The following is an 8,929-nucleotide window of genomic DNA, read 5'->3' as shown; positions in this document are numbered from 1 at the left end:
CTCTTTCTCATCCTCTTTCACTCGCACTGTTCTTTTCTACGTTTGCCACGTTTAGCTCTTTATTGTCACTGGGATTAGGAATAGAGTCACGAATTTGTTGTAATTATTGCAGATTTCCTGTATATGATTTATTTACTTAATAAATGATTAGAGAAAGGAATTGTAGACGCTGTATGTATTTATTTTAAAGAGCTGGAAGAATGCGGGCAACGCCATAATTGGCGTTACTTGAAAGTGTACGCCATTGAATGCCCTTTCCCCTTGATGCATCAAGGCATTGGACGGTCGAGTAATGCAATCTGATCCGAACTCAAATATATATGAGGCAATACTAATGCAACAGTGAAATTTGATTACTGTTTAAAATTCTTTAAAATTAAATTTTCACTAATGTACTTGTGAAATTTTTCTGATCAAAATAAAACTAAATACAGCGATATGTTAGAAATCAGATTTATTTATTGGTGAAACAAGGGAAAGGAAGTTGCTATCGTTTGTTAAACGAACCGCCTTCTTCATCGATATTCGAATAATATGAAAGCTGTATCTGTATAAGGAGCACATATATCCCACTTGTGTGCGATTATACTATTTCCATCCAGTGAAAGTAATCGAAAATAATCATTTACGAGGAATTCCCCCACTCTTTGCCGAAAAACAACAGTGCTGATAACACGAAAGCGGAAATCGTTGATGATCCAATTCATTAAATATTATGTAATACGGTCCAAATTTTTATTCTGTGATAGTGCCGTTATTAATCTTTCCCGAGTTTCATTAGTCATTACTTTCAAGTTACTCTATCGGAAGTGTCCTACCATATACAGAGTGTTCGGCTATCTTCTTTAATTATTGACAGTGAGAAATCTCTGTTGCATAACGACACTGTGTAATCCAAACGAAGATTCGTTTCACGCCCCTAACTTTAAATTCCAACCTTCTCCGACATATATATTACATAAATAAATATATTATATTCTCATAGTATTAGAATTCATCGGTATGAATGAATTACATACCATACTTGTGTAAATAATCGGACCTACGTTTTAGCGGAATTGCACAAGTTCATACGGTTCACAAATAATTTTGGGCACGCTCGTAGTTTTGTCTTAGAGAACTTCATATCTGCGTTACATCAGAACGAGATCTTTCCTTGCACTGTATATTGATTTTTTTCCAGATCTGTTGTCATGTCATTGCGCCCGAAGTTTGAAAGCAGCTATATGAGAAGATGTTCATGTTTGTTTCCTTGAAATATTAACATTGAACTTAATGTATTATGCCATATTTTAGTTTTATTATTGACGTATAACATAAACTAGGCAAGTTGTAATTATTTAATAGATTATGCTTATATTACATCTCAGTAGTTGATCTATTTCCACTTATGATATGATTTATATCATGCATTATACATGAATGATTTATAAACATGCAAAACGCTTACAATATAATTACATCTGTTCCTCAATTTACGCGGAGTATTCGTTCCACGTGAATTCGTTTTACACGAATGAACATCACGTAAATAAAATCTGTCAGCATAAAAGAAAAAATATGTACGCATATGATGACTAGCACAACGTAATGCACTTTCATCTTCATCTCATACAGCATTGACGCTACTGGTCGCGTAAGAAAAGATCGCGCTAAAAACCTTCCGCTTAAATTTTGTTATAATTTACCGCGTAAAATAGGGACTCGCGTAAAAGAAGTGCCCCGTAGATTAAGGGACCACTGTATCTTCATAGAGAAAGAAATATCTTCTCTAGTGGCGTGGAACAATGTTTTCCATCATTTGTAATCATCGGCAGTGGATACAGTTTTTTTCTGGTTTTTCTTGGTTCAATTTTTCTCCCATTATAAAGCAAAACTCCATTTACAATTTTCTCTTTAGATTCACAATCAAAAAATCACTCTCACCTTGTGTTGATCTGTACAGGAAACTTCAACATCATTTTGCAGGAGAATGGTTGAGTTGTGATTAATAAAATTGATCCCTGCGATAAGTAGAATATGATGTAAGCAGAAAAATATGACCTTTTGATCTGGAATTTCAAGGTCAAGGTTAAATTTTCGACAACATTTTTATATTAATCTCCACCACACAGAGGCTGTAGAATAACACTATGGTGGTCCCGGCACTTAACTTTTCTTTATCCTGTACATCTTAGCATCCACTTGAAAACCTTTTAGATTAGATAAGGCTATAGGCAAGAACTTTTTATTTGTCATCAAAATGATAAATCAAGACACTAAGATGGTTTAACTTTTCAATACACAAGAAGCGAAAATACATTCATGACAAGTGTCTACTTATATATTTTAAATAGTTCATTCCTTTACTGAAGATTCCAAGAAAATGAGCTTGTACAGACGAGCATAGATTTTCAATGCGAGTATTATTTCCTAATTATTACAAGTAGATCGCAACATTATACGTGCATTGCAGCATTGTTCAGCGCATTTTTTATTTATGATTTTTTCACTTTTAATAAATAATCACATATTAGAAAAGAAATAGAATTATGTATAATGTATCTAACTAACAAGCTTGATTATTAATTACGGCATTTATAGCACAACGGTCAAAAATAAAACGGGCTAGGACTTGAAGAGGCCATAAAATGTCTTATCTTTCCGCACATTTTATACGCGCATGTCAACAAACAATTCCGAAATGGACAGAGTAACGACACCGCATTATAATATACACGGCATTTTAAACGCTGAAGTTGGCCACATTACATATTTCTCGCTACTATTGAGGTGGTATAAGTGTTGTTCGTGATACTTGTAGCTGCTGGCCGTAGATGTCGCTGCTGGGGTACTGCTATTTTTCTTTTAATTTAGATGCGTGGAGGAAAAATCGGACTACGGGAGCCGGGATTCGAAACCCGGGTCCCGAACGTTCGTAACCTAAGGCGCTAACCACTGCGCTTCCATTGTCCGATTGTAGTTAGTGTCGAGTGACGGTATTTGTTGTCGGGTGCCGCCACACTATTGTTCGAAAACGGCGAGGTCGCAGCTGAAATTTCTTTAAATATGTCAGTCTTTTAACAAGAAAGATTGTAGCGTAATTAATCAAAAAATCACTTTTTATTAACATTGATTACATTTTAAAACTTCCAACTTTGAAGACGAATATCTTCTTTTCGGTAATGGTAGTCTTTACGAAAATTAAAAAATGTATAGATAATATATTAAATAACATATTGTCAAAATTTGAAAGAAATTGTAAGGATACCAATCAGCGCTACCAATATATTACATGATAAATTTTGTATAACTTTTCGAATAAAATGTGATTAAGATGTTACTAGAATTTCCAATATGAATGTAGACATTAGAATCGATTCTTCCATCATGGCAAATTGAACTTATTATCATTGTACTGCGCAGACACTGATACATACAATATTGGAAAATAACACACACAGAGTAATAAATACCACAGTTTGTCAAATGAGAAATATTGACAAGCAACTGATTAAACTCAAACGTCGTTTCTTGCGTAAAAATAACCAGCCTAATACATGGCATATCTTCACCGGAACCTCGTCAAGTTTCGCGTTTGACTTCCTATCGATTATTTCGAAACGAGTAAATTAATATGTAAACTATTTGGAATAATTTCCGTATTCTAATGTTTTCAACAACACAATCAACCTTAAACGTTTCAATTGGAAGAATTTGAAACTTTATATTTCATAAAGAATTATTAATCGTAATGGATATTGTTTCGAAAAGCAAAAGTGGCCGATTAACATGAAACTTGCGGGAAGGCGGCGAGCAAATGGAAAATTTCAGCTTCGGGTGTTTATTAGTTCTCGGGATATTAATAAAAAACGATCAGCAGTATTCTATTTCTAAGAAAAATCATCGATTATAGATTAAACCCATTTACTCATTGAAATTTGTAACGGCATGTCGGAAACCGCTCTATGGAATTTCCGAGTAGAGTCGATTAATGTTTCTTCTAATCCTTTACCTCGATAAATAATTAGTAAACAAAAACACACATAAGAAATGTCTATACAAAGTTCGCACACCGTAGAAAAATCGCACACGTTCCTCGAGTGTGCAGACTGATGCGCGTTATCAACTGGGTGGCGATCAGTCAGGTTGCAATTGATCGGTTCATTTCGCGAACCTTGAACGCTCTTAATGCTCAAGGTGGAGATAGATTAAAGATGCAGAGTAATGTTACAGAGTATGACTGTATGTTGGAGACTGTTCGAAGACTTGTTTAAGATTCCCTGAAGAAACCTCGCCTGTTCCTCATATACTAGCTCTCTGTGATAGGGTTTTCCTACTCACCATGGTTTTTGTGAGGTCGGAAATTATTCCTTCCAATCTTCTCTGGTGTTGCTGAATGATACCAGCGATTAGTTTAGAGCATCCCATCGAACACTTACGGTGTTAATTAGCTTCTTAATGAGGTGCGCATCTCCGTGTTTACAATTTGGGAGGTGAGAACTTCGGACTTTCCCAAAAAAGCAATTGTGGTGTCTGTATCGCAAACTGAGGGTCACCCAAAATCCCGAACACAGACTGCTCACAGAAAATTGATATGTGATATTTGAGGTGTTCTTTCTAAAAGCACGGTTGGGTACGTGTATAGAGAATAAGAATGGGCTATTCACCAGATGTGTTTAAAATTGCTTAGAACTTCCTTGCAAGGATAGTGTCATTTCGTCAACAAAATGTTCGGCATATGTTACACATTAGAGCATAAAACGATACCTTAACTAATCCTTCGAGTATAAGTTTAAATAACTTTTTTGTTGTTTTTCTCGTGTTTTTTCATTTGTTATTTCATGTATATGTATTTGAATATTATAATGTAGAATGTACAGTAATTTGTATGAGAATCATTTGTTGTTTATGTAAAACAACGTACAACCATATTCAGTAGCAGCTCAAGTATACTTAATGCACGTGACGTTTTTCTCTGGACATTGCTATTTTCATTACGATTTTTTTGTAAATAGTCTGCATACTCGCGGTACGTGTGCGATTTTCCAACCTATGTGAACTTTGTACAAGCATTGTCTATATGTGCCTTTGTTTATTAATTATTTATCGAGATAAAGGATTAGAGGAGACACTAATCCTCTCTACTCGAAAATATCATAAGGCGGTTTACGATATGCTGTTATGGATTTCAATGAGTAAACATAATCGATGATTTTTCTTAAAAAACTTTACGAATGTCATAGTTTGTAGTACAAAATAAACTGTTGCCCATCTATCGTTTGATTTGATGATCACCGTGTACCCCACATGAGCTGACCTACTTTCGTTCGTGTAAGGATTTACTCGCGCACAGTGATATTTCGGCCGATTTTTAATTGTAAATAATTCAAAAATAAAACCGAAAGCGCAATTTTTTTCTCCTTGATTTTCGTCTTCTTCTAGCTTCAAGAATCTGCCCTTAAGTTGCTTTACATTGAACACCCGGTATATACTATGAACAAAAGATGGACGGGCGACAAATAATAGCGCGTACGCTGTGGCGGATGCACTGTTGTGTATAATTATATACATTATACATTGGTAGAATTCATTGAACTGGCATCGATAATTTCTTCCGAATATCTCAGAAACTATAGCCGTCCAACAGTTACATGTATAGGAAATGGTTGTTTAGAGTCATATTCCCGACAATATGTTCAAAAGTCATCGATATCAGAGAGGATGTAGCTGTTCTACAGTTCCATGTTATTCGTTTCAGGAAAAGGTGGACGAATTTCACGGATTTGAAAATGATTTTTGTAATCATTTTGTCACGACGTATGTATGACAAGAAAAATAATTTAAGAGGACGGTGCAATGACAGTGATCTTGAATAAAATAACATATTGTTGATGTTAGAGCGAGCGTGTATCCGTAATTAGGTTTGTGATTATTAAATAGGAATGAGACTATGCTTCATTTTCTGACCACCGCGCCGTAAGGTGGCCGACCATGTGCAAGCTAACGTTCAGCGAATGCATTCGCATATTAATATGATTCGTGTGTATGTTGACGCTTTTTCCTGTTATTATTTTCTGTTAGTCGTACGATATAACAGAGTGATTAAATAAAATTCCGCTTCTGCCCGCCTTTCGCCCTCTTGCTGCTCGCTTTCCGTCAGCTTACCATTTTCCACGCTCTAGTAGCGCATTCAATGCTGCGCTCGCTCAGGTTTGTCATTCTAAAAATTTATTAATAAATTACGAAACTGTGCAACACATCCCGTAATATTCAATACTTATGTATATTGTTCAGGGTGTGCAGAATAAGTGTAAAAAGAATCTGTCGTATCGTAATTTTACTCTTTCGGATCGGTGAAGATTTGTAAAAAATCACGAGGAACAAGGTTCTCAAAAGAATCATGCGTCGCAAATGACCCCTTCTCTGAGGGAAAAATGTTAAAGTTCATATTGACATTTACTTTTACTAAGAGAAATATCCTACTATCGATGAAGCAGCAGAAAATTGTATGTATATCAGAATACAGGGATAACGGAAGACTTTTACATGTAGAGAAAAGGTTAACCAACGATACGATTTACAGTGACTATGTGAACTTGGTGAGCAAGAACTTAATACTGGGACGTTTAAATCCGTATCAAAGGTCAAATCGGCTGAGCATTCCTAAAAAAGAACAGATTAATTATCGCCTTTTCTCAAGAATGGAATTATGTGCCAGCAACGATGGCATGTGCATTATATTTGCGATTTTTATGTTTACGACTTCGTAGAAAATTTAAAGCAGTACAAAGTTAAAGCAAACTCTATCTATTTCATACACGATTGTTCACGATTCATGCCATAGTCAACCAGTTCGACAAGTTTTGAATGAAACGTTTGTATTATTGCGAACAGAGTGCAGACCCGCTCCTCATGGAGCATCTCGTTCTTCATATTCGACACCACTGGACGTTGCTCAGAATAAAGTAAAAACTGCATGTAATTTATGAAATATAAAAAAGTCATAATGCTTATTAGTTTCAATAAATTCTCGAACGATAGCAATAGTGGTTACTACAATCGTAGATTTATGTGTTAAGATACGTTAATGTCGGGCGTCGTAATAAAAGAAAATAAAATTGCAGAATATAAATAGGATATTTACATTAAGTAATGAGGAAACCATATATATGCATAATACATAGTAGCATACGTGACAAAAAATGCAACTTTTTTTTGTCATATGCATTGATGCCGTAATTTTTCAGATAGACATTGCTCAGTGATTTCTTTAAACAATTTTGAAAATTTCTTATTAACTGTCGCATTTTCGTTCAATACGTTGAAATTCTTACTCACAAATATTTCTCTGTTTTTAACTGTATCCGAGATAGTCCTTTAAGGGTTGAACTTTGGAGGATGGTTACAGCTCATAAATTTAATTTACCGCAACTAAAAAAGAATACGAGTTTTTATATTTCGCGCTGTTCTTCAAGTCTCAAGATTTATTAAAATCAGAGTCTGCCTATTCGGAACCTTTTCTTGTTAGTGAAGCTTCGTTTTGATACCATTATGTTTTGCAATTATCGTGGCATTGAATTATCAAATTGATAAGTACTTTACGTAAAATATTTTTCCATTTTTTTAAGGATATATTCTTTAAATGATTATATGATGATATATGGTGAATCAAAATTTTTCGTTTCAGGTAGTCATATGTTTTCAATAAAGCACATATTGCGGAACTGTTTTCAGGTGTTTCTAAACATGCTACAGAATTAAGGCTCGTATATTAGCATTGTATTTTATAGCATTGTGTATCGTGTATTACTGTGTTTTGGATAGTTATCTTGTATCAGGATGAAATTGTCTTTCAAATCCATATTTTTACTCATTGATGCAGATCATTTTTAAAAATATTTATACACGTTTTAACCTTTTTTTTTTGTACGTGGAGAAATCCTCATGGACATCCGCTGTTCTAATAATCGCGTAACAGCAGAGTAGTGTCGGACTCCTACCGACTAAAACTCCACGATGACCATCCTACGCGTATGACAGGAGTGTTCCAGGAACCTTCCCGCGTCCTCTTGTTCGAACCAGTCCTAATAATTCCTGACTATTGAATTTGGCGCTAGGGGGGGCATTGTCCCTAGGGCTATCGCTTCTTCTAGTCGTGGTCCGTTGGGACTGCGATGGAGCGGTTCTAGGTCGCCTGACTGCCATCCTCCTTCTCTCTCTCCTTTCTTTCTCTCCCTTTCTGCTCGCTCCTTCGCGAGCATAACTCGCTCGCAGAAGAGGCGGACGGCCTCGTATTCCAGTGACCCTCTCAACATCGCTTCTACAATCGCTGAGGGGGTCAATCTTTCTCCTATGGCGTACCGCAGAGTGTAGCGGGGCAGTTCCCACGCCGGACAAAACTCCAGCGTGTGCTGCGATGTGTCCCTGCCCTTTCTGCAGTGGTGACAAATGTCCGTCGTCTCCCGTCCGATTTTTCTCTCAGATACTCGCCGAACACGCCGTGTCCAGTGAGCACCTGCGTCATCCTGTTGGTGAGCGGGAGACCGCTGCTGCTTCTCCATGTCTCCCAGGTTGGGAGGACCGCCTCCGCGCCTCGATGTTTGCCTCCCTCGTTGATCAGTTGGGATCGCCACTGGTCCCACGCGTCCTCCTCGACGGTTTCTAGGTTGTTTGGGGCCGCCTGCTCGGTCAAGTCTTCATACACGTTTTAACCTAGGAAGTGCTAACTCCAAGAATATAGATTTTTATCATAAGCTAGGTACTTATTAATATTTTCACAACAAGAAAATGTATCGAATTTTTTTTCTGAAAATTATTTTGGAGACTTGTAAGAATATGTATACATTTTCCATTTCCTAAGAATTTCTTACTAAACGATGTTGTACCATAATTTTAATTTTTGTTAAAGCATTGCATGAATACGTTTCACACTGATTGTGTGTTATTT

This window comes from Bombus flavifrons, chromosome 17 (genome assembly GCF_040668555.2).
Source record: "Bombus flavifrons isolate JBK064 chromosome 17, iyBomFlav1_principal, whole genome shotgun sequence".
Lineage (NCBI taxonomy): Eukaryota > Metazoa > Arthropoda > Insecta > Hymenoptera > Apidae > Bombus > Bombus flavifrons.
The sequence above is the reverse complement of the archived record's forward strand: the minus strand, read 5'-3'. Positions refer to the sequence as shown.